General features: G+C 41.4%; 1 protein-coding gene across 1 annotated transcript in view; it reads right to left on the bottom strand.

Annotated features, from left to right (window-relative positions):
• LOC121671865 overlaps positions 1-26,864 on the bottom strand; it is a 64,207-nt gene that overhangs the window by 35,240 nt on the left and 2,103 nt on the right. The window lies entirely within an intron of this gene.

Here is a 26,864-nt window from a genome sequence, read left to right as displayed (position 1 = left end):
CAAAGTAGGGCTGCAGCAGCAGGGGGAGGCCACACACTGTGCTGATGGGGAAAGGGATCACGGCTGCCCAGCAGGACCCTGGCTGAAGGGGCAGAGTAGAGACTGGTTTTGTGGCCCTCTCCCCTTGGCAGGGATCACCTCCCAGGAAGGCATCAGGAGAATGGTGCCTCCTCCATCTACTCACTGCTAGTCCCATTGGGTCCTCCTGTAGCCCCATTGGCGTGAGATCAGATCTACACTTCCTGTGGGAGAACAGCCCCATTCAGTCCCGTTCCACACCCAAGGAATGTCCCCATGGCTCTTTCATACCAGAACTGGGTACAGGCTTTAATTTGTTCATCTCCGCCATTCAATCGAACAATCTACAGTAGGTCGACTTTCTGATGGGAACTAAAGGCGATTCTTTAATTAGATTTAAGAACGGCAACACTTGAAGTTAAATCACGCTTAGAAAGATGAAAATTGAAAAATGATAACTAATGGGATTTACAGATGATTTCCTTTAAAAGTAAAAAATTATTATTACACACATGTACCCCAAGGACCTTTCAATAGCTGTTAAAAATATCCCTCTTAACAGCAGACAATAAGAATATATCCACTTATATGGAAAGATGAACAACAAAGCTTCTGCTAAGATATTTTTTAATAAAAGTAAAGATTCCCAATTATAGACTAGAGCCTGCAGTCCCTTCCACCTCCTCCTTCATTTCAGATTCTGCATTTCTTTAGCAACTGAAAATGATGTCCCAGCTAGGTAATATTGGGGCCACATGTCTGGGCTCTGACCTAAGTGACATTGATGAGGTCGGCTGTAAAAAGGGACATTGAATCCTTGCTCAGTGACATGTAAGTAAAGTGAAAACAAGATTTCAAATATTTGTCCTAGTGCCAAGTAGTATTTCAGCCCAAATTTAAAACCATCTAAAGAATTTAGGACCTCAACACGTACTACAAAGAAGCCAGATATCATACTTTTAGGCAACCTTTTCATTGTTGGGGATTTCTTCAGCAGTGACAAAAATTGACAGAAATTACTGCTTATGGTTTAACTGTAGGGATAATGCTAATGTCAAGGTTTTTGCCCTGTAAACCCAAGCACTCTCTTTTGCATCACATTCATCTCTTCTGACACAGCCCCCAAGGCCAACCGACTTCAACAGGAGCGAATACAGACTTGGAATCTGCTTCACGGGAAAGATCCATTTGCTTAATTAAGTGTATAAAAATTGAACTTGTAAAGATATTCTCGCTGCAATCAAACACTGACCAGTGCACAAGGCTTTTCGTGCCATTTGTTTCCCATCTCTGGTTTCTGGAAGTCCGTTGCCACTGCAAGTGCTAAACCAGACAGTCAAACAAAGGTATCGAGTGCCACCATCTACATTGGTGACAGAACCTGCAAACACACCTACTTGAGTACGCTTTGCTGAACTTCAGGCCCTGTCCTTTTGCAGGTGACATGTGGAAACTGCAGGGGATGTGATGAATCAGGTAGGAATCCTTCACTAATTTACTTTATCAGCAATTTGAATAACATCTTTGTATATCTGTACAAAATACTATGTCTCTTACGGGGATCCTGAAGGTGTTCTGAAAGGAAGTCTCTTAAGTTTTCCTTCAAGTGCTCTTTGATAACAACATTTACTCTGAATTTTGTGGTCTTACTCGCACATTAAAGGAATTAGCAGTAAATCCAAAAAGACACAGAAACCTGTTCTGAATCCACAGACCAAAATGAAAACGAGGAGCATGTTTGGTGACATCAATAATGATATAATAAATATACTGGCACAAGACAGAAGAAGGACAATAGCTACTGTTTTTCACACAGATTATGTTAAAATGTGTCATACAGAACTGGTAAAGGAAAAAACCCATGATGACAACTTAGCATCTTTTACCTAGCAAGGCACAATTCTTGCACAATTCTTGAACCCAGAAGTCACTAGTACAGACCAGCTCTTCGGTGGCTCATCATATGCGGCAGGATGATTACTGCACTTGCAGGGGATGGGTGCCCTGCCCCTAAAACCAGTGGCAACCTTGGCAGAGAAGCCAAAACCTGCTTGTTTGAAGATGAAATCCTTGTCCTGTCAGTCTCTTTAGAGCATGACAAGCTAGCAGAAGCTGGCATGATTTCCCTGTCTCCTCGGCAGGGAAAGATACCAAAGTCCTGTTACTGCTCTCTGGCAGGTACCTTTTTCCAGTGCTACATTTATTTCCAAGGAGAAGCTATAAATTTGATATTGCAGTACTAGAACAAACAGTTTGTTCTGGATGGGTTTGCCAGGCAGGAAAGGTTGGGTGTTTCAGCAACTTGGTGTTCCTGGGTCAGCTGGTAGAGGGAAAACCACCGGCTTAGGAGCCACAAAACTCTGTCACAGCTTTTCCTTCACAGAGTGAAACACTTAAAAAAGGTCATGCTTGATTAGGTAAGGCAATATTTGACGACTCTGGAGAAGAGATTATTTGGAAGTTAGAATACATATAACCATTAGAGGTAGCGTTGTGGTATGTGATGTGATTTACAAACTGATTTCATGCCACTGCAACTACAGGCCCAGGAAGAATGCCTTGGTGGTTATTTGGCTATGAGAAAAGCTTATCCATTTACTCTCCTGAAAACCCAATAATCGGCTGTGTAGCAGGGGCTCTCTCAGGTGCATCCTCTTCATTCACAGACTCTGATAGGGATGCTCTCTCAGTACTTTCCATCCCAAATTATGAATGTTTTCAAATAAGAACAGCATTAAGAAGCTTTCTTGCTTTTCCTGGCAGCCTGCAGTGCAAAAGTATTGTAGAATAGACTCAGGACTTTATTCTACAATGGATAATAAATGACATTTAGTGGCATGATGGATACATCCTGGCTTTGCAGTATAGAGATGATCTCAGAATACAAGCCTTATTCCTTGTTTCCCTAATATGCTGCACACAGTGTTGTCAGCAGTCTGTCTTCAGAATTTTGATTAATAATGTTAACATGGTGTTCTAAATTGAGTTACTGTTCACATTTCTGATCATATTTATGCTAATAGTGGGGGTTTTTTTCTTTTTAAATTAAACTTTTATGAAAGCATTAGTTTGTGACCAGTAGGTTTACTTTCAGAGGCTTTTTTCTTTCAAAATGAAGGCAAGATTATTTGGATCAAGAATTACTTTCTTTCCTCTTTCACTGAGAAAATATCTTTTGGAGATTATTTTAAATCTTATCCTATTCTCCAGTTCACAAGTCCGTAGTGAGATTTTTCTTAGAACATACAAGTAAGTAGTCACTGAACTCTCCTGTTGACATGAGGTCAGAGGACACATGGATTCCCCAACCGGAATCCGGTGGTTTTTTTGCAATATGCTTCAAATGAAGCACTTCCAGACTAATGACACCTAATGACCCATCTGCATGCCTTGTAGGCAACATGTTCTCACTGAATGCCAAAGATGTGGGATTTGAAGACAGTAACTCTCAGCCTTCAGGAACAAACAGGGTTAAAGGCACAAGTCAAGACAGGAGTTCAATATGGAGACTAAAATAAGAAAACACTGAAAATGTGTTTGAGCTGGTCCTATCTCACATTAAGCATCAAAGAAGTCCTAACAAGACCACACTGGTAGTATCCACAGCCCCTGTTAAGCAAAGATCTGATTTCTTTCCAGCCCAAGAACTGAATCGTGACATCAGACTGCAGTCTTCGTAAGGCCACGGCGAGGGCAGGATTACTTTCTATGCTCACTAATTGCAGAAATTTGCTCTCCAGCTTCAGGCATCTGAAGGGCATGATTCACTGTGTCAGCAGGAAATGACGGGGCTGTGCAGCAGGAGGAAAGATGATGCAAAGTCTTGGAGTGAGAAGACTGAGAGCCATGGGGATGACTCGACCGTGAAGCTCTGGAACATCAAAGACAAGCCATGCTTTTATACATACAGACAGGAACAGGAAGTTCCACCCCTCACTAGCCAACACCAAAAACTGTCAAGTATCTTAGCTGCCTCACTGAGAAAAAAAGAGAAAAATGTATTTTGGAGCTGATTTTAATAGTAGTTTTGTAAATCCACAGGTTTTTTCTTCAGTCCTTAAGAACAGAACTTTTCTGGAGGGCTGCAGACCCAGGATGAACCTTGTGTGGAAAACACGACATTTTTCCTCAAACACATAAAAAAGAAAGAATGTACTTTCTTCTCCCACTGAGCAGCAACCAACCACTCAAATCTCTAAAAAAAACAATCTACAATTTTCCTCCAGATGAAGAGCACAGTGGCTTTTGATACATATGCACCTAACTGTGGCTTTCTGTGAGCACAATTAATATCTCTAATGCAGCTAACAAAAGCAAAGCTTTTTAAAGATATAGAGCTGAAAAAAGGGATCTAAGGCTGAGTGAGTGGAGAGAGGAACAAAACGCAAAAGCAGCTCCAACGCTTAAGGCAACCTACACGCACACCATCTATAGATGAGGCCCTTGCTATGAAATGCATTTATATGGATCATTATCTTCACATGATACCTAGGCATTCCAGAAGCATTCAAGTGACCACATTATGCACGGCTCAGCAAACTGCTTGCGTACGCATGTGGGTGGCTTTAAAGAATCCTGAAATTATGTCAGCGCCATGGGGAAACGGGGGGCTTCCCAAAGAAGGGGAGAAAGAATAGCAGAGAGTGCATGCAGAGGGCTGGGCCTGTCCTATCCATTGCGCTGGACCTAAAAAGCAAGACTTGCAGATGCAGTTAAAAACAGCATTTTAACTCAGTGGAGGACAGATGTCGAAAATATCAATCCTGCCCATATGCAGAGGATTTCATAACCACCTTTGCTGTGTGGCTCAGTTCATACAGGGAGAAGCTGGGAGAAGGCAGCAAGAAGAAAACAATTTTAAAAACTTTTGCGTAGGTGTAGGAAGGGGGAGACGGCTGTACAAGCAAATTGCTTTGAAAAATCGGCTGGTGATGGGTTAGGGTTGAAGCAGGAATTTCTGTGAGCTCTGCAGTGCAGCAAAATCTGGAAACCACAGCAGATCCCTGAAGAAAAAAAAGACAGGTGGACTTTACCAGAAGTTGCCCAGTTATGTCCCTGTGCAGCTTCCTCATGGAGCTCCCACCTGGCCCAAGAGCCAGCTGGAGCTCCTTGCCATTGCCAGGCACCATATGATGGTCAGACAGAAGGCATTTTGCCACTTTGGCTAATTAGGAAATCCTAGAACTAACCTCAAAAAGCACTCCCAACTCCCATCTTACCAACCTCTGCCTCCCCAGTGTTTTTAAACTCTACTTAATGGAAACCCTTTAGACAGGCTCCTACAGCCTGTGCCTGCATGGCACACATCTGGGGACAGGGACCGGCTCCGTGCTGTCACAGGGAACTGGTTCCTGCTTCCGGTTCATAAGGAAACACACTATACATTAATCTCCTTTTACAGTATCATATAAAACCCTAATTACAACCTCATGCCTCCACAACAAACCCATCACACATTTAATTCATGCACAAATGTCAGCCCTCAACAAATTTTTTAATGTGGTTGAGTTTGTAATTAAGGGTTTGCTTTGTTTGGCAAGTGAGGTATTAGGGTGTGACCATGGAGCCTAGGTCTGCTGCCATTTCCTCCAGGCTTTTCTCAGGTATAAGCAAAACCAGGAAAACTGACCAGATACATTAAGAAGATTATCTGCACAATCAGAGGTCTTTCAGACCTACTTCTGCAACAGAAAACCCTTTGTGAGCCCTGATCAATAGAAATAACCAGACAAGCACTTCATTTGAACACCTAGCATATATTCCAGTCCAGGTAACCATTAATCCATGTGCTTCTCTCTCTCTTTCTTTGTGCCATTTCAAAGATAGACAGACCTATCTTTCTTCCTTTTATATGTAGTTAAAAAAACCCCCAAAAACAATTAAGCAGGATCCTTGGTGGTAATGCTTAAAAGAGGTTTTTAAATTGGGTAAAAGGGACACACAGTACAGAGCTTACACCTGTTGGTCACCCAGCCAACAGCAGCCTTTCGTTATCCTAACACAGATCAGTCCTGAAAATAGGAACTTCAATATTATTCAGAATTCACAAGAGTCTTCTTCTGGGTTGGTAGTCACCTGTAGAGGTGCTCTTATCTCTCCAACAAGCCAACACGTGAACTTTGCTATTACCTAGTGATCTTTGCTGGGAACACAAGCAGAGCGGCATGAAAAATCCTTTAAGATCTCAAATGATGAGCACACCGTGTCCACCTAACAACACACAGCTAAACCAAAGACTCCAGACTGACTGCACTGTTATACCACATGAAAAACTCCCTATTCTTGATTCATCTTGCATGAACTACATTCCCTTGACTTCAGGATAGCAGACAGATTTTCAGGAATCAGCAGATAACAACAATTCTTCCAGTTGTAATGATGTTCCAAGCTTCAGAGTTCTGTGGTGGAAACTGGAGAGAAGAGTCTTACATCAGCATATGGAATAAATTCACTGATTAGGCAAGAAAAACATTACAAATAAAGTAGGACACACAGCACAGGTGATTTTTCACCTGTATGTAGCCATGGAACAACTTTTAAATGACAAAGTTATCACAGTAAGTGGTCCTCTGGAATATCCCACAGCAGAAACAAACAGGCTTTATGTCACACTCAAGCAGACTGACTGTGACCGTGACTCTTGGATAATCAGCCTCAGAGCTCTAACATGTGAGATGAACACTGGAGAAACATGCAACAGCACATGCTGCCCTTGTTAATCACAGGGGATTCCACCCTGTTGTATCCAAAGCACTGAGGATAAGGAGCCTTTGGAATGCTTATATGGAAAATATTAAATTATGAATAAAACACTTTGCCATCAGCAACGGCAGTGAAGGAGGCAATGTTATATGTCAGAATTTAAGACCGCAAAACCCAAGAAGTGAAAAAAAGCCTCATTTTCATAAACCAAATAATTGGATTAAACCAAATATGTAGTAAATATGTCTTTAATAGATTTTATCTCATGTAATCATGAGAACGACAGACAAGAATCTCTGATTTTTTGAAGTGACAGACTTATCACAGGCCCAATTTCAATGAGCCCACTGGAAAATAAATAGAGCAGGAACGTATAGAAAAAAACTATTAGTTTGAAAATGGTCTTTGTGGAAAATACATCAAGCAAGAAAGTGTATTTAAGATCGGGATATGAACCTAAGTTATTGCATGCACGTCTGGGTGCACGGGGAAAAGCTGGATGTGTGCTGTATTGCAGCACAGGTTCTGCACAGACAGCTGCACTCCTTCAAGCTGTATGGGAGATATTGGATAAAAGTCCAGTCAATGACTGTAAGGAGGGAAGAAGCAAAAGGGAAGCACAGGCAAATTTAATTAGGTTCCTACCCAGGCTTATGACATATATTACAGTAGAATTTATCGGCCAAACTGACCAAGGCTCCATTGTCCAGGAAATGGACTGAAAAAGTGCAATCCTGTATCTCAAAGGCCTTTAAAGTTAAGAGTTATTAGGTGAAAAGAACAGAGTAATAAAACAGTGGATGTGGTTATTTCTAGTCAATCAGCAGAGACAATGACAGTCCTCAGTCTGCTTATCTACAATCCATGTTGCACTTGCTACAGGACAAAGTAGCCAGAAATTCTGCATTGAATCTTTTGGGAAATGGTCACCAAAATCACAGAAATCTACCAAGACTGGAAGTTAGTTAAACCACCTCTTTCATTATTAGAATTATTCTGCGTCTATCATCTTCCACATGATTATAAATGTAGATGAAACAATCGTTACAAAAAAGCCAAATTTCTGGAACTGTTGTGATTTTTCCCTCAATAAAAAATTGCCTACAGTCACTGGGTCTTGATTAGGCGACACACACTTTTAGAGATTGCTTTCTTAGACTGTTGGGATTTAAGCCTGCCAGGACGTAAGCTCGAAGAATATTGTTGGCCTGTATGATTGAGGCCAACACAACCTTCAAGATCTAAAGCAGGGCTTAGCAAAGGCAGAGAAGGTCATTCTCCATATCTGGTATCAGCCTGGGAGCCAGAGCACCGGAACCAAGGATATACAGACAGTGGTGAAAACTGCCTCTCTCTAGATGCCCAGTACTTGGAATTGTTATCCTCAGAAAGCTACAACAGAATCAACAACATGGAGTCTACTGACCAGGAGAAAAAAGAAAGGATACCACAGTCTTGATGCTCTTTTACCACACACTCAGATTGCTGTACCCATTTGCCTCATAGGCCTTGCCAGTAACAAAGGTGGTCTTTTTCTTCTTCCTTGCCTCAGTAAACATTACTGGTAACTAATCAAAAAACATTTCTCGAGAAATCCTTTAATTCTGAATAGGTTAGCAGAAATCCATGGTTTTCTGTTGACACAAATGCATATTGTCAGTGCAGGAACCCTACTGAGCAGCAGCAAGGCTCACTGTCCACATCCCTAACACCGGAGAGAAGGGACACGTCACGCTTGCCAGAAATATATTGGTCTATGAGCATTATGCCACAGTGACAATTGAAAAAGCCATGATCAACACTCTCCCTAAAAATAAGGCAATTCAAAAATGTCACTTCTGTTGTCACAGTTGATGTCACTTAAGTGTCACTTGGAGTTAATATTAGACTAATCAAGACTATTATAGAGTACTTATAGTATTTAATAGCCTCTTGGATTCAACTTTTGATACAAAAATCTGCATATTCCTTGATGTTTTATGAATTTAAACCAGTTCAAAGCTCAACTCTGACAGAGCAAGGAGCACACAAGGTGTTGAGAAAAACCTCTACTGTTCAAGTAGAAAATGATGTGTCACTTTGCCAGCCACAGTGGACTCTTAGCAGTGACTCAACATGAACAGCTCTCTCACCACGCACTGAGCCCTTCCAGCCCCTCTGCTGGGGGCCACGGTCTCATGAAGGATCAGGCTCTGCTACTTCATTTCAGAGGTAGCAAAGGCTCACGGACAAAGCGATGCAGATGCATGGAAATGCTCAGGCACAGAGACACCTCCTTCACTCAATAGGTACCCCAGCTACTTGTTCAGCCACAGGACCACCTGGTTGCACGCTGCAGTCCCTGTCTATATTCCCACGCTGCCGTTCATCTGCCCCTGGGGATGAGGTTTGTCTGAAAACCTGCATGCTGCTGCTCTGGAGTCAGAAGAGGTACTTCAACACTCCCACTCATCTGCTGAGAAAGCAGAACTGGGCAGAAATTTTTCTTTGACATCTATTTTCTCCTTTCTTTAGTATGGAGGCTAATGAAGAGTTTCATGTACACATAATTGTCATGCACAGCAGTTTAATCTCCCCACGCGGTGTTTGTGGTCTAAACACAAAAAGAAGATCCCTTGATTCTCACGAAAATTAATTGTTGGGGCATAAAACAAGCAGGAGGGGGGACAGCAACGTTATTTCCTCAAGGAAGAAAACCATACCTTTGGGATAACAGGTGTCCGTGGGGGAAGGTCAGAGCAAACACAGCTAGTGTCAGGAAAGTGACTTTGCCTTTTAATCAAATGCAATTTAGTAAGTGCAGACATGAAAGGCAAGTTGGTACAAAGTCATGTTTTCTTAATTCCTTCAACCCCAAAAGGCAGTGCTCCCCTTCCCATTAGAGCATGAGGAACAGAGGCCTTGGAAGGAATGGACACCAGAGGCTCTACCCAAAGAGCTCTCCCCAACCCTTTCTCACACACAGCCCAGTGCTCATTTCTCCTGCAGAGGCAAAGGCTGTGCCCCACAGCCAGCCTGGATGTCCCTGCTCCCTCTCCTTCAGGACAGGCTGCTTACAACATGCCAATCACTTTCAAACTTTTTATGACCAACAAACAGGGATGAATTCACTATTTCACTGAGGAGAAAGAAAAAACCCACTACATTGGCTGGTTTTATTTCAAAAGGGATAGGTGTTTTGAATATTTGCAGCAGTCCTCAGGGAGACAAATGGGTTGTCCATGGATAAAGTGGACAAGGGTGTATGATACGAACATTTATCATGCGTACATTTATAAACTATGCGTGCTCTATAGCATTATTAATCGGTAGTTGTCTCCTATTCTGTACACCAATGCAGCCTCCCATCTTCCCAGGCACATTTGATAACTAATTTATCTCCTCCTGCAATCCAAATAATCTTATCCCTATGGAACAATCTGGGTGACGTAATTCAAATTCCCACGCGTGAAAACTCAAAAGGGGCGTTGGAAGCGCCGTCCTTGCGCATCCTTGGTACCACAGCCACTCTGCCACATGTACATACAGAAATAGATGTAAGACTGTGTATATCTGACTTGAGCAAAAGAGAAAGAAGAAGGGGGAAATTGTATCCTCAGAGAATCACTGCTGCTCTTCAGCTCTCACCACCAATGCTGCCTCTTTTTGTACCTGGTCCTGACGCTTAGGAGTATGAAGCCAGTCACAGTCCAGAGAACCAACAGCCCTGCTTTTGAGGTCACTCAATCAGAAGTCAGGAGACACAAAACATACAATTACAAAAAGTACAACAGACAGATTTGGGGATTTTCCCCATGCAAAAAATCTCACATGTATCATATACAGAAAAAAAGCATTCAGCGTGTTGTAAGTGCCCTTTTGTAATTATAACTTGCCACATTGTCACGATTTCTTACTCTGTATTTACTATTCTGTTTTGCTGCTGCAGAGTTTCCTCTATTGCAATCAGTGTGGGTGTCTGGAGTGTGAGCTGTTAAGATTTCTGCTCCTCCCCTCACATCAATATGCTGGCAGTTATCATAAGCAGCTAGAGTACAGATCCTGGTTAGAGATTTGCAAGATCTCACACAGAAACGTAAGAGTCACTAGAAGGGAGAATTATTTTTCACTTAAACAGAAAGTTTAAGGAACATGTACATATGATTTAATGTGAATAAATAAACAGAACAAAGAAAAGGTGCAAATTCTTTGTGGGTTTATAAGCCTTATGTAAGCAAGACAATGTAGTGAAGCATCCACTGAAACACAATTCTTAAAAATTAATTTAGAGGAGAACTCAATGGACTTGGAAAAAGCAATGAATGTGTGTTATGCAGAAGTGCTATACCCACCTAAAGTAAAGGAAAAAAATATTCCTCACATTTTGGATACATCCTTTCCCTCAACATGTAGACAAAAAGGAAAACCAAGATAATTTTAAAAGAACGAGATCTATATATTTATATATATTTTTATAGACTGGTCTATATCAACCCATAATTGACCTTGCTTTGTAGACAATCACTTACAAAAGGTTAACTTCTCAAGAAATTAAGAGGGCTCAGACAAAAATAGTGTTTTTTTTCATCAGAGGCCAAATCACAGCTTGTCATATAAAGCAGACCCGTATTACCTTCTACTTTGTTCCCTTCTCGTGGATGCCTCACAAAGCATTTCCATTTTACACAAGGGCGCACCCAAAGTTCAGATAAAGAGGAATCCTGCAATTGTTCTTCTTTATTTAGAAGGCATGAAACACATCAACACAAGATAAAAAATTCGATGTTCTTTAAGGAGAATTAAAGAGGAGCAACGCCTGCAGCTTATGTACTTTTGCGTGTATTTTAACTGCAAAATACCAGCACACAGGCATTCCTCAAGGAACTTGTGTGAATTTTATCAGTGGATCATTTCCAGTCCCTCCAACATTGCGTCTCTGCCGTCAGCAACTAATGAGTTAAAGATGATAAATACCATTAACAAAGGAAAGAGGATCTTTCCTTTGTTTCCCAAAGAATGCGGAAGCCTGAATTCTGGCAATGTATTTTTATATTCAGCTAAGTTCCCTAAGCGGGCAATTTTGCTTCTAGCTTTGTTTATTATTCTACCTTGAAAACATTATGCTTTGATTATCCAGACAGTAATCATACTATAAAAGTAATTAAAATTTTTATTTCCTATCACTGATTGTATCTGTATGTGTATTTTTCCCTTGTAGAAAAATAAGGGGAAAATGTACACTAAAACATACACCAACACCTCAAAATCCATATAGTCTGACTTCATTTCATGAAGGAGAGTTATATATAATCTCAATCATAATCAGTCATTAAATATTAAGCCACCAAACACGCATACGAACAGCATTTCAGATGTTAAATTTTCCACTGATTATCCAAAAGGGGCCCAAATAAACCGCTCATGCCACAAACAAAAAAAAAAATGGTTTCAGGTTTGTTGGTTTTCTGTATAAACTATAAAACACAAAGCTTGGCCCTACCATATCTCCTTATGCTAGTTAATGTTTGGGTCTTCAGTTAATTCTGAAGGGGTTGTTTTACAGAGCCTGGAGAAAAGGATTCATTGAGCACTAACAGCAATCATAGCTTCACACACCAATTTCACAAAGAAAGGTCTCAATGATATAAATAATGTATACATTCATAACAGAATTTACTGAACAGACTATAAGCTAGCAAAATATCAATAAAAACCATTGACTCAAGTATCTGATTAAAAACACAGAGCATTTTATTGTTCTTTTGAACATGTCAGTTATGAGCCTTATTGACCTTTTCTGTAATGAGGGGGCAAATGTTCTGTGTTATTCCGCAAACAAAATTACCAGAAGTAACAGACAGCAAATTTCCCCAAGAAAAATGGCTCTGTTTTTAAAAGTTATTTGCAAAAGTGTTCACATTTTAAAATTAAACACATTTAACTAGTAAAATCTGCACATTTCTATTTGAAGACTAAATGATATTAGCATTACACTGCAATTCTATGAGAAAGATAAGAAGAACAAACAATATATTAAAAAAAGACAACTGTCTGCAAGTATAGCCTGGACTAATAAAAGGGAAAAAACCTGAAGTGTTACAAAAAGTGCAGTTTCGCTTGTAAATCTTTTTCCCCCCCCTTCAAGTTTCACATACATTTTTTAAAAAGTTTAATTTCTACCTCTTAGCTTTGGATGCTATTAGAGAAAGAAAACATTTGAGGAATAAATGTTATAAATATTTATGCTTTTAAATTATGCCAGATAGTCAAGTTATTAACATGCCAGTTTAACACAGGTCTAGTCGAAACCACACGGTACCATTTTAAGTGAGGCACCTGCTCTGTCAGTGCACATACACAAGGACAGTGTCTCGGTACAGAAAAGAGAAGAATGCAGTACAGCAAGGGATAAGTCAGAGGCAAGTTGTACTTCAAGTTTTCAATGAATGTGGGGGAAGAGTAAGGTCCATCCATCCTACTCAGAAGGCTGTCTGCTGAAATCCCATAAACTGGCTTATGCAGCACTTCCAAAACCAACCTGCTCACACCTCTGTTGTTTCCTTCTACCTGATGTACCCTCATCTTGCTGAAAAACAGATGCAACCTGATTCTCAGCTGAAGGGTTTATGGTAGTGTATACAGCAGACATCATGCTTCCCTATATAATGTGGTGTTCCTGGCCGTCAGATACTGTTGGTCATTTGCATATATAGTAATGGCAGAATAAAAACAGCAGAGAAGTAACTGCTCTGTCTCTTTCTTTCCAAGGAGTTACACTACCTTTCTGCACATTTCTAAACTTTTAACTGGAATAATGCAGAGGGTGGAAGCAGCTGAAAAGGATCTGGACCTCATACCAGGATTTTTTCCCCTGCATGTCTTTGACAAGCTAGCAGAGCACATACCTCTACATTTAAATACAAATAGGAAGACTACATTGCAAAGGAGGTGCACACAAGGACAGATGTTCACATCTTGTACTGGACTGGAGGCAACCCTAATCCTGCATGATAGGAATACATCTGATACAGAACCATTCATAAAGACCTTTTGCCATACACTGTGACCACTAATATTTTATCACTGCTTTTGCAGAGTAATCTGCAATTAAAAAGGTAGCATAAAGAAAGAAATATTTTAAAGTCCTTCTGGTATAACCCACCCCCTGAGTTAAATGCTGACAGCTAGAGAAAGAACACGCAGCGCTATCTATTCAGAGGCAGCACCGTGAATACATTCAATTAAAACTGCGAAGCATAATCTTGAAAAAGGGGATACAGCAACTACATTTCCTACCAGGAGCCAGACCGCACCTCAAGTGATACACTACATGCTCTTGCAAGGTGGAATATTTCTTCCTTCCCATGACAGAAAATAAAAGAAAAAAATCTTGCAGAGGAGGAAGCACTTACCTTAATTTCTTTTGGGGTGGGGAATCAACAAAAGAGCCCGTCTCCAGCACCTCGAACAGCAAATGCATCTGAGGAGACGCCGGCGACAGCGAGCGGAGCCGTGAGGCAGCACCGAGGCAGGGGCAACTGTGGCCGTGCCCCCGTTCCCGGCAGCAGGCATGACAATGCGCGAACACCCCCTCCACGGCACAGCAGGCAACTGTAGCCAGGAGACAGAGGTGCTTAAATTAGAAAACCGCTGCCAGAGGAAATAAACGGGAACCACAGCGACCCCCTCGACCCCAGCAGCTATCAAATCCGGGAAGATATAGTGCACATCTGTTTTACGAGGCCCCCAGGGAGCTCCTACTCCAGCTACTTACCCTGTCTGCATTATTAATAGATGTTAATGGTGCCATTATATCGAAAAGAAGCCTCTTCCTCTTCATAATATGGAAATTCCAAAATTCCAAGTTAGGTTTGTTTGTGGTTTTGTAATTAAAAAAGGAAGCAAAAAACCCTGCATACCATGAGGCAGCAAACAGCTTCTTGGTCCTGCAAACTGCAGAGCTGCACCCTCTCCCTTCACCCTGCCTTCCCCAGTCATCCTCAATATACTGATTTGGTAGACAAAATCGATACAAAGCAGCAAACAACTGCAATAAAGCGAACAGGCAGACAAAGACTTCCTGCCATAAGGCAACTCCTGAATACACAATTTTCTTTTTAATAAGGTTCTGAAATTTTTCAGCTAAAGCACATACATATATTCCAATGAAAATGATGCAGTATAAAGAACAGCATAATCCCACAAAGTTCCTATTTTTCTTACCCAAATACATAGTTTATTTCTTCAGCAGGAGTTATCTGTCACCTGAAAAAGTGTTATTTAGACTGACTCGATGATAAAGCACCTTCTGTCAAGCCTTTGATTTAGTTGATGAATAAAGGAATGTGATCCTAAAGTATCCCTAGGCTGTGTTTTTGTTAATGCCTGGATTTCCTCTGGGTCCATTCATCCTCAAGGTAGGTGTACTGCAGTCATGCACCAAAGTGTCAAAAGACCTTCCACAAAAGATATTGACCTATTTTAATCTGATCCATGTATAAATGCAATGGAGCTACCACTGGGAATAAAGTGAACCAAAGATGTATTTTTAACCCTTTTATAGCACAGTTCGCAAGAGGAGCAAATGCGCGTCAGTAACAAACATACCCTCAAAGACTGTAGGAGAATGCAGTTTGCTTTAACTGGATCTCTTCCACTGATGTTAAGAGTCATGTGAAATGCTACCGCTTTGCAGACAGCCAGGCACATCTCTGCACTTTAGCATCGCTATCCAATAATTTTGACCAGCTTTAAAAAAAAAAAAAAAGAAAATAAAAATCCAGAAATGCCAAAACGGTAGCTGACTTACCCAAGTCAGCTTTTACTCTGCTACACAAAATACCAATTTAAACTCAAATATAAAAACACCTCAACGCCTCAAACTGCAGAGGAAAAGAAAAAGCCATCCTTAAGGATGGAAATACCCCAGCATTAATTGCACGATGAAATTTTTGCATGTGTGGGGGTAGGCTGGGGAGAGCGAACGTGTCAAGAATCACCTTCTTGTGCTGCAGATGCATGCTGCAGCTGTTTGCTGGCTTTCCACAAATGAATGAAAAGTGCCGCTAATTCTTCCAAGACAAATGTAACCGATTGGCTTTGTTGACTGCTTGCCTCTGTGGCTTTTGAGACCACGCAAGTACGCTGCAGACGCAAAATCACAGGGTCTGGCTGTATTAACTGAATTACAGACAGCGCTGATGTGATCATCTTCATCTCTCTCTCGCGCTCTCTAATTATTTATCCAGATCAAGCCTGACTGCTGGAAAATTAGCTCTCTACAGGAGGTAACCGAGCTGAAAGGTTCTTTTTACCAAGAAATGATGGGCTGGCCTCTAGCAGTACATATGCCAGTGTGCAGTTGTAAGGAAATGTCACAAGATGTAAATTTGCAAGTAGATTTCTCATCCTCCCAGAAAAAGAAATAAGACATTTTTAGAAGATATAAATATATATATATATATATATATAAAATTTCTACAGGCACACAAAATAAGTAACTGCCCAAATTCCTGACCCTGAATTCCTTAGAAGAATTTATTTAAAATGGAAAGAGAGATGTATATTGGTCACATCTTCTTTTCATCGCTTCGCACAGTCAGTCCTGCTTGCCTGTCTATGAACAAGTTCATAGTATTTCACTTGCACAAGATTTTCACTTCTTGCCAGCAACTGCAATGAGACCAAGTTTTAGTTCTGATGCTTAGGGGAAGAAAAGACAGCAGCATTTTAGTCACTGGATCAAACCAATGCACAGCAGAATGAATAAAGCATAAAAAACCAGAATAATAGAATTTTTTTAAGCTCAAGATACTGTTTTAGCCTGTAGCAATCTAAAAGCAACCGTGAAGGTAATTTTTTTTTAGTTAAATAAATGGAAAATAAAAAGTGTTAAACCTGTGAGACAAACAAGGGTGGTTTAAAAGGAATAGCTTTGAAATTATTTTCCAATTAGCGAGACTGTCATTACAAGTCAATTTGCTGTACTGCACATGTATATGGATGTACACATTTTTAATACACTTTAATGCACTCTTTGGTCCAATTCTAGTCACATGTAGGCCAGTATAAATTTTAGTGCTAGACAGATTTAACTTACCACTTGAAGCATTAAACACACAGAACATTGACATTAAAACAATGCAGCAGTATGAAACAAATATGCTGATTTTGATACCTACAACCTTCGGAAGTTAATTGTTTGAAAAGCAAAAAAAGAAGCAGATTCCAGGCTGAATCCCTCTGCTTGCTGCACTTGCAGCAGTTTCAGCATGTCAAGCCTTCCTCGATCTTTTAATTGCATTGGGTGTTATGCATGCCAGGGAAGGGTGAGAATAGTTGTCAACCCACCTGACTGCAGAACAAAGAGCATTTTTTCTTCCAGCATTTGTTACTGATGCTTGAGCCACACCCTGTGTCCTTACAGAACACGCTCTTTCTCACATTTTCCTTTTTCCTACCCACGCAGAGAGACGATTTCTTCCCAATAATAAAATAATAGCCATTCTCTAGAATTACTACATTGGGTTTCACCATTTTTTGAATCCCCTGCGGGTTGACTTTTAAGGGACCGAGGGGGACTGTGGGTGCTGCAGCGTTTTCCACAGTGTAGGGAGTCTCTGAGCTGGGATGCCTCAGCTGGATGCCTCAGCATCCCACAACCTGGCTCCCCTAGCCCTGCTTGGGATGACGCTGGTGGATGAGGGGCCTCACCCTGCTCACCCAGTCACAGGAGTAGGAGGGCACAGCCTCCAGAGCATTTGAGGGCAGAATAATAAAAAAAACCCCCAAACAACCCAACAAAAAACCCCAAAACCCAATGCTAAAACAAGAGGGAAACCCCTTGCCTGGCCCCCCTACCCACCAGCCCCAGGCACCTGCCTGTGGGGTCAAAACACTCTGGGTGGCATTAACCCCTAATAGCTATTTGCCAAACCATGTGCTCCCTATCACACCCCCTCAAATCCTCCAACAGCTGGCAGTTTGCAAGGTTGAACTCCTCCTGCTCTGCACAAAGACCCTTCTGCCTTTCCTTTTTTTTGCCTATATTCCCATCAGCACTACAAATCACACACACACTGGTCTCTCCAGAACCAGATACAAGAACAAAACCCCTTGCAGGCTGGCTACACAATACATAGAAACCTGCCATGTTTTTTGCAGATTTGTATAAACAGGCATATTCCTGACTGGATCTATTTATAAAATGCCCAAGCAATGTAAAGCTAGATGCAGACAATGCATAAACTGGTACCTGCAAAGCAACTAACATCCCTTTTCCTGCCTGTCAGAAAAAATCTCCTCCATCAGCTAAATTATCTATTCCAAAAAGTCTGGAGGCAGTCAAACACCACAGCTTCTAACATTGCCCCCACCAACCATTTCATGAGGTGTAGCAATAACTTGGCTGTGGTTTTGGTGGCTCCATACCAGTGGGTAAGTCCTAAGCATCTTTAGAGTCAACAAGGCAGCCTTGTCCCTCTGAATTTCCTGATGCATCAAAGTTACACTTTCTGACCTAATAAAAGTAGCAGGAATGGTAGCTTTCACCAAGTTTCAGGGCAGGTGGAGTTAAGGAATGGTACAATTTAGCCTGGATTATCTTTGCAAGCAGGAGTAGAGGGATTACTTTTTTTTTCTGTTTCCCTGACAGAGCACATGCATCCAATGTGCTTCCCAATCCTAGCCCAGCTGGCCAAAACAGCTTAAGAACGAGCAATGCTATGGCCTCTGTGAGGTTTGGTCTAGGACTTTTTTTTGTTTGTTTTAAAAAGAGCTTTTGTTCAGCTGTTCCTTGGTATTTGATATGTTATCATCCACCAGGCATGCACCACTGAAGGGAAGCCGCGGTGCTCTTGGGCTGTGGCTGAATTCTGCGTCAAACAGAAAACCGTTTGACGCAGAATCAAAGAAACTGTTGCCACTTTAACATTCGAGATGCAGAAAAATAAAACCCTTTTAACTTCTGATCACATGATTCTTGAATAACCAGCAAAGCCAGCTTTAAAAAAAAAATTAAAAAAAAAAAATCTGTATATCCCTGGACACTTTAGACTGCCAACTGCTGAAGGTTCTTGTTACTATTTTGAAATAGGGTGTGGGTGGAGGTACCTACTAAAGCTTTCTACTGCTGCTGCCACCATTGCTGCTAATGGGGTAGGTGTTTCCAGAAATCCCTGCTCCTAAGGAGAAGCCTGAACTTGCATCTGCGCCTCTGCTGGGGCACATTGAAGACAGGATTTTCTTGCACCATCTGTTATTTGCATCACCGCTGCATGGGGATGCCAGCCTGTGACAGCACCCAGACCTGCTGCAGGCACAGCAGCAGCCAGGGAAGAACAAGGTGAGCCATGAAGGGAAGTCACCAAGACTGGGATGGCCACTGAGAAACAGGCAGGCAGCAGAGTATGTGACACTGATATGACTGGGCAGGATCTGACAGTTGCCATGAAAAACCCCACACTTTCCACGAGATAGCAGATTAGTGGCTTTTAAAGCACCTTGCTGGTGAAGGCATCACAGTATGGGAGTATGGGAGGAGGGACTCACACCCCCAACTCCACAGGCTTACTCCACTGTGAGTTGCCACACTTTTCAGTTGAGCCTCACAAGGATTTATACGCACTGGACACACATGGCACAAACTCAGCAGCTTCTCTCCCCCAACTGGTGGCAGTGACCAGAGGTCCTGCCTGTATCTCTGGGGCAGTACAGCTACCAGACAGCAGCAGACCTTTCCCGATGCACTTGTCTGTGCAGCACACTGCACCCTGCTAGATGCCCATTTGCACTCAGATGGAAGTGTTTGCTGAATTTTTGTGGAGCCTTCAACTTGTTTTCCTGACACTGTTGGATTGTCTTTTAAACTCATCAACCCTGCTCAAGACTTAGGCAAATGGGCTTTACACAATCACTTTTATGTCGCTGAAAACATATCTGAAGGAAAGGCAGGAGGTCTCCAGAGTACTGACACTGCATGAATAGATAAAAAGCCCTAAAATAAAAAGCAGTACAGAGCAGCACAGCTCTCAGTATAAACAGGTATGTGAATACTCAGCACCTTTCTTAGAGATGCTGATGTTGAACCTGGGCAGTTTATCCACTTTTCAGCAAAGTAGCTGTACCTGCTGAAAACAAAAGAAGAAAACCAGCAGATTTTAGTGGGAATAGAACTGAACTAGCAAGCACCAGGACTTGTTAGTTTTTAGAGTACAAGTGTGCTGATAATCCCATTACCATTCAACCTTTGCACCCCTCAAACACGCTATTTGTTGCCCAGCTGGACACCAGCCTCCTGGCACATGGACAGCAAGAAGATGCTCCCAGGTTCCCTGTACCTGGTGCACCTAGAAGTCCTGGTGAGTCCCCTGCAGCGCCTGGGTGATCCACCAGTTCCCTTTTCTGACATATGCTGCATCTTCCCTCCCAGAAAACTCACCTCCCACAGGCTTTCCCTGGAAGGAATCTTAATCCTTCTGACCTTTCTGAATACAACTCCTTCCGTTCTTTATTTTCTTAAATAATCCCTATCTCTGGTTGTGGTCAGGCACACTTATTTTTTCCACTTTCCATTCTTCCCGCAAATTTCAACCCTCTGTGTGAGTGTAAAGTTGTTGCTGTAGGTCTTTGGGAGTCTACCTCTCTTCCAACCTCCTTTACTTCCTCTGAAATCACTTTCCTACTTAAAAAAGCCTGCAAGCTGTTTCTCGACCATACCCAATCCTCCCATCACTTTGTCAGGAGCGCTGGACTGTCTTTTACAGTCAGAGACAGTGATGATAAATGACAGCCTCCATAATCCAGCAAGTGCTGCTGTCCAGGGGCAAAAGTCACAGGCAGATGTGGAGCCTGCCCACTGAGAACACTGCAGAGGGAAGAGGGCACATCACTCACAGCAGTAAATCCCATCCATGCTCCAGCTGCTCAGCTCCAAGCAGTATCAAAGCCCCCTTTGCAGGCTACAGAGCACACAGTGCTTTTGAGTCTTCTCTTGCCAGCAGACTTCATTTTCACTTAAAACACTAAATGAGGAAAAAGGCATCTTCCATTCTCCAAAAGAAGGCTGCATGCAGCCCTGTACACTCCCCATTTCAGTAGCTCTGATATTGACAGCCAGCTGGATAATGCATTCAAGCACTCTGGGGATCAAACCCTTTATCCAGGAAATCTGTCTCTGTTTGCTGAAGGAGCCCCTGGTGAACAGGTTTTGAGGAGTGGAGATTCAAACCATGCTTCCCACCTCACTCCTAACTAAAGTGGGTTAGGAAGCAGGAGTGCCAGCCAGAAGCAGATTGCACTTCTTCCCAAAGAATCACAAACAACTTTACAAATATTAGACCTCACAGCTCGCTTGGAAGAAGTCAATAAACATCATTTCTACCACCTTACCCAAGTTTTGCTGAAAAAGCAATGCTAGAGGGAAGCTTATCTATGTGTCCAAGGTCAGGCTTGGCATCTGTGACAGATTGAGCTGTTTTAAGTCCCTGTACATCCAGCCTTCAATCCTAGAATCAGACACCACACAGTGCCTCTAACTTTTAAAGAGGAAGCATTGAAAGAAAAGAAAAAACTTTTACAGCCTAGCTGAAAACCCACTGGAAGACCTGATGAGTGTCTACTTCTGAAATCAGCTGCAACACCATCCTCCCCTTTGGGAGCAAGCTTTGCCCTGCCAGTACCAGTTCCAAGTTCCTCAGGCTGTGCCCATCCTCAATGGCTCTCAGAACCAGTAACATACCAGACTGGGGTGGGGGCAAAGCAGGGCATAACTCGCACTAGGAGTGCCAGGGGTTTGTCCAGTCTTCTGTCTGGTCCTTCCTTGGCTCCCTTGGACCTGTGCATCAGCCAAGAGCAGAGATTTAAAGGTACAGCCACCAGCATCTTCACCAATACCATAGCTATCACAGCATGCCAAAAGTGTTCGGCTGGCTTCCAGTGAACCTGCAAGCCCTCAATAGTGACTGGAAGCAGAGCTAGTGCCGAAGCACTGGTACCTGCTCTGGCAAATGAGGCTGATGATCGCCTTTGAGCGGCTGCATGACACGTGTGGCATCAGTCACTGAGTACTAGATTTTTCTTTCTTTAGGCTAGACTAACTGTGTTCTGGTAAGCTGGCTAACTCTGAATTGGAAAGCAGGTGGTAAGAGAGTCTTTTCTGGTGCAGACCCTCCTCTCTCGGGAAGACAGAGTGCCAGGGGAAGGGGATGCACAGCCACAACGTGGCTGCCAGCGGGGAACGCCTCGGCTCAACTGTGGTCAATAGCACCATTCCCCCGGCAGTGCTTTTGGTCTCTGCCTAGCTAATATTTGCTTTAAGAGGTCTTGATGAGTCAAGCTGCTCAGGATGAAAGTCCACAGCCTGCTGGCAGTGTGAGTGAGAGCACGGAGCCTGTACTAACAGAGGATGCCAGGAGTGCAAGGTGCACCTCAGCTGAGTTAATGGGACCACGAGCCAGCAGCGATGACTTGGGGCAGAGCTCTCTGCTGTAAGCCCAGCCAAGAAAAATGAAGGCAGCCATTTTCCTGCAGTGGCCTTCAAAACTGTCCATGGCGTTGTTGCCTTGATAGTTAACCAAAATGATAATTTACAACCTTTTTTTTTTTTCCAGTTGTAGTCTAAATCTAAACTAGATCTGTTTTCAGAAGCATTCTAATTTAAGCTCACACTTTAGTAAATCCTTAAAATTAACAATTTCTTATCTGTCAGCCTCCAAGACAAACACAGATTTTCAGAAGAACTAAGAGCAGGCAAAAACTCAGCCAAACCTATTCATCCCCAGGTGAGGTCCACAGGGGGAAGCGTGACCCGTCAGCATGCCAAGGAACTGGAGCCCAGCTTTGCAACTTCTGGCACATAAAGCCTGCATCTTCCTTCAGGACTTAAATCCTTCATGTAAGGAAGACAGAAATTAAATCTATTCAGCAGGGAAAGCAGGCTTTCACAAAGAGAAAAACCACAGTTTTTCCTCATCTCTACCTTCCTTGTTCAGGTTTATCCCTTTTATGCATAAAGAAAAATTAAATTTCAAATTTGCAAGAATTAATAGCTGCACTACAGAGGGCCACAATTACTACAGAGGATGAACAGCATGAGTCTACAAGAGCAACTGTGGCTTTATATCAGCTAAAGCAGTCACCATTTATTTTTTTAATCTTGAAATTGATGAGTTTGCTTTTAAAGTTTAAAAATATTAAAATGGGATCAGGCCCTTCAGTGGAAATAAAACAACAAAATTCAAGTCTCTTGATTTGTTAGAAAGGCCAAACTTCTTTCAAAACACTCCTAATTTTAATTTGTTCATACGCAAGACAAACGTTTAAGAAGAAAAAAAGAACAGTCTCCTAGCTATTTTTCCACCCAGTAAGAACCGCTGGGCAAACAAACTCGTATTCATTGTTTACCTTGGGGCAGGACCCCGACTCTTTAACCAGGTTAAGGGCTCTATTGTGTTAATCTTTACATTAGTCTAGTGCAACCTGCCTCATAATTAAACAAAGTAATGTGAGTCCCTCTTTAGTAAGGGGGCTGGGACAAACGACACCAACCCCCTCCTCCCTACGCGCACGCTGTGGTATGATCTGCCACCTCCTATAAATGCTGCCATTTGTCTTTTCTTTAGATGCATTGCAGGAGTATTTCCATATAAGCCTTATTATAATAAAAACGACAGTGTGACAAACAGCTTTGAAAATAGGTCTGCTGCTCCAACAAAGCACAGACACAACACACTGATTTGCAGAAATACCCTGTAAAATTCAGAAGTGCTACTAGTTGATTTGAAATCCAGTAAATTTAGGTGGTTGCTTTATTTTCTTCATCATGATACCTATTTCCTTAGGCAAAGATGAAGAAGTAGAACATGTGCTCTATGCCTGCAACTGTTCCCCCAATCCCTTCCTTCTCCTCCCCTCCAATTTACATTGATTACAGGTTTCAAAGTCTTAGAGATTCATTTTTAAGTTCTATTTAAAATGCTGATTTTTACTTGTTTTCTATTCATCTAGATCAATAATGCTCAGATGATAAATATGTACCATTTACCATTTATACTTTTTCATCTTACTGAATGTCCTACAGCAAGCCTAAGAAACATCAGTTCCTGGATAGCACTTATATTTCCCCTCTTTAGCCTATTCCCTGTTTTATCTATGACACGATACATAAGCCTGAGCGTTTTCTATTAACGCAGACACCCGTTATAACATTCAGACATTAAGTGCAGCAGAAAGGAACTGCATCTTAAAACGTTCACTGCTCATTAAAAAGTTTGTCTAATTTTATGATGACAGTTCAGCGCATACATTATTCTCTGCGAAACAGTGCCCCAGTGTTAAGACATCACCACATCAGTTTTCTATTCAGTCTTCACCGAGAGATGAGAAGCCACCATTTTCTTTTTGATACATGCAAATTAAATGGTTTGTCTCTACAGAAAGTGTAAACCACAGAGAATTCTGCATTTCAGTGGTGATACTGTCACCTAGCATTAAAAACAAGTATTAATTTGTAAATGAATCTCCTCAATCGTGTTCAAAGGAAGTAATTAAGCATTTAATATACTAACAAACCAGCACAAATATTAGTTCTGTTTCCAAGGTATCTCACAACCATATAAAATTCCCCTCACGCTAATGATCTGCATCAGAACAGACTCTTGTACACCATTTTCAATAGATGCTTACCAGAGTCTTGCACAAGCTATACAATTCATACTGTTTCAAATTTAGCAACACATAAATAGCTGCTTACACATATCTGGGACTATTAGACTTGATTTTACATTCTAGAGCATTAAAAAAACAACAGCGTATTGCCAGTATCCTGCTTACAAAATGCTACAAATTCTTTAATAGTCATGCAGTATTTTCAGCATTTAAGAAAAAAGCTCAAAATCATTTTTCTAGCAAGAGCATTTAGGAATGCCTTACCTCATTAAAATAAAGTTTTAAACAATGTCTACATTTAACTTACATAATGCACTGGGTTTGCTGTAATTATCTAGTAATTCCAACTATTCAGTAATACAGGAGACTTAAAGCACAGCTTAGGAACAGGAAGATTTGCGTTTTCCAGCAACCTTGTGAAACTCTGGTGAAGTTAATTCATTGCACTGACAAGAAAAGAAACCTCAAAAACAGTCAGGCAAAGTAGTTCAGCAGCTGTATACAGGGCTTTTCTTTCGCTCAAGGCTTTAATAATTTCAACAGGCACAATTTCACAAATCATCTTTCAAACTCTGGATAGCCATGCTGCGATAAGAACCAAAGCTGCAAGAGTCATGGCTCTCCAGTAATGCACAAAAATCCCGATATACAGAGTGGCAACTGAGAGATACATTCATTAACTTTGTTTTCCTGGCTTTGAAAAGGTCAAGTGGGATGCTGATTGCCAGTCAACCACTTTGTTTCGGGCATTTTTATTAGACAAAAGGCTTACAGTTAGCACTGCATTGTGCCCCACCCAGCTGGCTGAGAATTGTCATCTTCTCACTCCATTAGGCTGTAGGGCTGTATCACAATTTCCTAATTAAGCATTCCCTCCGATACATGTGTCTACCTTATAAACATACTGTTCTTTCCCTCCCCTCCTAAATAATCTTTTGGCAGGTCAGACACGAGGAGAAAAAAAAAAAACAAACCCAGGAATGAAACAATGAAGGAACAGGATAGTACTGACCTTTTCTTGTAATAATGTCTTGCATCTCTCCCTCCCTTACTGGTTTCTTAAACTAGGAAACCAGTTCTTTAAAAATTAATTACCAGAAGGAAAAAACCCAACCCTTCTTCAGAGCACCCACTCCTCCCCAAAACCAGGCAAGCCTATATTGGTCAATTTTTATTCTAAATATATTTCCAGAACGAGGATTTTTCCACGCACACATCCTGCATCAACCTCACTCTATCTGCATAGGACATATAAAATGTAATGGGTAAAATACGATGAAGTAAGTAGTACTCTTTTCTCTCCTTTCACCACACATATGTATTGACAACATGCAAATGCAAGGATGTGAAAAGAATGCTAAAACTTTATACTTATGAAATCCAAGTTACAAGGTTTTCAATAAACACATGAATTTGACCATTCATAAGAACAGTAAATGACAAGTTTATCATGAAAGAATGTCATATTTACTTAACCCCTATTTACGTGATTTGAGGTGGCCATACCTTATCACGAAATACCAAGTACACACTGTGAGAGAATATTGACGACACTGCTAGAGTACAGAAAACATTTTCTGTTTTCAAAACAATTTAAAGTAATACAACATTCTCCCAGGTCTCTCTATATACACTCGGTTCAACTAAACCCCTCACCTATATTTTAAAATGCAAGCCTGACTAAGGCTGGCCAACAGCAATATTATGCTAATAAAAGTCAAAATGGGGCATCTCTTAGCTTGATGGATTAAAGGGAAAATAGGTAGGACACAGTTTTCATGAGAAGGCCCAATTCTTCCCTTCCTTCTGTTTCTAAAACTGATCTTACGAGCACCCATTATTTCTCCTCTCCACAGCATCTTTTTAAAACCCCTCTTACATCTCCAGACAGCCATCATGCCTATATGCAGTGACAAGAGTTTTCAGAAATGTGGACTTCTTTTCAAGGTAAAATGCAGGCATATTGAGAAGCAACCTTACTTGCCCTAGTATTTCCCAGAACATATTCAACAAAATCCTATTAACCCACAATTACTTAACCTGTGGTGAAATGTGGCAAACTCTTCCCTTCTGAACGCGTATCTAAGACAGTTTTTGCTCTTATTACATTAAAAACATCATTTCCACATTAAATAAGTTGAATTCGTTACCATACCTTAATTTTCCTTTGTAGTTTTCATCTGTTGCTTTACTGTTGAGTGGTATTAATGGAATCCTTGAGGTACCTACCTTCCAACATTTTAATGGCTCAAGCAAGGCCATAATATTTTCACAAATTATTTGAAATATATGTCATTCTTTAACAGGGGATAGGTGCTGATAATGCAAGCACTGGAAACACAGGTGAATTCTTTCCTAGTTACTATTTTTTTTTTTTTTTTGGTATCAAAAGCAGAGCCTTTCAGATATTACCCATGATGCCCCAGAACCAAAAACATCTGCAATATGCTACGTTCACTGTTTGTCGCAATCAACCCACCTATTTAAAGCAGGGGGAAGAA

The sequence above is a fragment of the Corvus kubaryi genome, unplaced genomic scaffold (assembly GCF_017639235.1).
Source record: "Corvus kubaryi isolate FWS band 111438036 unplaced genomic scaffold, C.kubaryi_AGA036_p1.0 37398, whole genome shotgun sequence".
Classification (NCBI taxonomy): domain Eukaryota; kingdom Metazoa; phylum Chordata; class Aves; order Passeriformes; family Corvidae; genus Corvus; species Corvus kubaryi.
The sequence above is the reverse complement of the archived record's forward strand: the minus strand, read 5'-3'. Positions and strand labels throughout refer to the sequence as shown.